Consider the following 2,485-nt stretch of genomic DNA (forward strand, 5'->3'; position numbering starts at 1 on the left):
TTCTTTCCAAGAACATAATATATCTTTTTATTTATTAAGTTATTCTTGAGCTTTTAAAACTCATTTGAACTTCTTTGGGAAGATGAGGTAGAGAATAGTAAAAGGTTTGGGTTAAGCAGAATCAGATTCTCTTTGAAACTGTGGAACTTCCATGATAGTTTATGCCACATAGAGATAACCTCATAAAATAATACCCCATCTTTCTGTATGATAAGACCAGAGGAAGGACTTATCATTTGAAAACATCTTTAAGACAAGAAACACATTTGTTATATTCAGTTGCTGACATTTGTAGATTGACTTTACTAGGTTATAAAATATTTTCCTTACTATCAAAAGTTTCTCAGATAAGTTTGAGAAAATGTTAAAAAATGCATAAATTAGTTGATTGCTTATACTTTTAATAAAAGATACATGAGTATTGGTTAGACTCCTCATAACTTTAAAATATCACTTCAACATTTATTACATTTACTTATTATTTTGTTTATCCAATAGTTTCTGGATGTCTTTTTATGTAAGTTTTATTAAAGAAGGAACATTAAAAATTAGCCTTTTCATATAGATGGTGCCCAAAGTGAAGAAGGAAGCCCCTGCCCCTTCCAAAGCTGAAGTCAAGGCAAAGGCTTTGCAGGTAGAGGAAGCAGTGCTAAAACACATCCACGGCCACACGAAAAAAGTTCCAAACGTCACCCACCTTCCTTAGGCCTAAGAGGCCTAAGATACTGCGACTCTGAAGGCAGCCTAAATACCCTGGGGAGAGTGCCCCCGGAAGAAACAAGAGTGACCACTATGCCATCATCAAATCCTCCCTGACTACCGAGCCAGCCATGAAGAAGGCAGAAGACAACAACACTTGTGTTCATTGTGGATGTCAAGGCCAACAAGCACCAGATCAGACGAGCTGTGAAGAAGCTCTATGACATTGATGTGGCCAAGGTGAACACCCTGATCAGGCCTGATGGAGAAAAGTAAGCATATATTTGACTGGCTCCTGACTATGATGCTTTGGATGTTGCCTACAAAATTGGGATCTAGCTAAACTAAGTCCAGCTAGCTAATTCTAAGTATAAAGATTTTATACTAAAAAAAAAAAAAAAGTTAAAAATTAAATGCTTAATATTCTTCCTTATAAAATTTCTTACAAATATTTTTCTCTATTCCAGACTGTTTATTTATTATTGACTTACTTTACATCTAATCTGAGAGTTTTGTTTTACTTAGAAATTTGTGGAATTTTGAAGTCTCCAAAGAGTTATGTGAAGTCTTCAAAGAGTCAAATTTAGACCTGAAGGTCATTCAGCTCTTATAAAACACACATACAAACAAGAAGCAAAACAAAAAACAAAGAAAACCAAAGCTTTATTTATCCTATTTTAAAATTTCTCTATGAGTTGAGATTATATTGCATCTTTTAGGGCTATCCAAATGTTGAATCACGTTTTCACTCAAGGAATATATTAAGTTCTAAACGAATTTTTCTTTTGCTGTCCAAAAGATTTTGTCAAAATCATCTGGTTAAAAGACCCAGTTAAAGTCCCACACTTTATTCTCATAGAAGCCTATTTCCTTTCCTCTACTTAGTGCCCTTAAACTCTATTTCTCATATTGATGAGTATTATAAATACCTTACAAAATGTGTCATCTGCATAAATTCATTGATATGTACTAAATAAAATTAATTTCGGTTTAAGGAAGTATTTTTGACTTACCATTTAATTTTATCTTTTTGGGATCAGTTTCCATTAGCTCCTTTCATTTTAATCATATATTTAAAACAAATTTTAATTTTTTTCTACTTTTCACTTTTTATGGTTTTTAATTCAAACTTTGGCTAAGACTGGCTATGATACTCTATGATTGTAATTCTTGACTATTGGGGAAGATTCATTTGCAGGTCCTTATTCTAATGTCCTTTTCCTATCCAATATCCAACATTCTATTAGCAAATAATGATGTCTATCTATATAGCAAAGGATTAACATTACCTAAACAGAGATCTGGCTTTTGCCCTTGGCTACTAGGAGGTGATCTCTAGGCCCCTAGAGTATCCTGTCTGTTAAGAGCATTTTTGTTTGTCTGGAGGCTTTTGCCACAGGACAGACTAACAATGTGATTTATGATGGGGTCTTTGGAATATGCCATATCTGTTCCAACTTCCTGAGGACTAACAAGAATTTAGCCTGAGTCCCAGGAGAAGCTGGTGACTAAAGGCCAGTGGCACAGGCAGTATGTGATCAACAAAAACTCAGGACTCTGAAGACTCAGGTGAGCTTCCCGATCGGCAGTACTCTGTATTATCACCCACTGTAGCCAGAGGAGGTAACATCATCCAGGACTCCACAGGAGACACTGGCTGGAAAAACTCCTAGTTTGTACTCCTCCCACATTCTACCCTGAATCTCTTCCTTTTGGCTGATTCTAGTTTGTATCCTTTTGTTATAATAAAACTGTACTCATAAGTATAGTGCTTTCTTGAATTCTG

At 35.0% G+C, this 2,485-nt stretch overlaps 1 pseudogene; it reads left to right on the top strand.

Moving 5' to 3' along the window:
* Positions 1 to 565: 565 nt before the first annotated feature.
* Positions 566 to 1,038, top strand: LOC129067100 (60S ribosomal protein L23a-like; annotated as a pseudogene).
* Positions 1,039 to 2,485: the final 1,447 nt, after the last annotated feature.

Source organism: Pteronotus mesoamericanus, unplaced genomic scaffold (genome assembly GCF_021234165.1).
Source record: "Pteronotus mesoamericanus isolate MK-2021 breed Mesoamerican mustached bat unplaced genomic scaffold, CSHL_Meso_final contig_20, whole genome shotgun sequence".
NCBI lineage: Eukaryota > Metazoa > Chordata > Mammalia > Chiroptera > Mormoopidae > Pteronotus > Pteronotus mesoamericanus.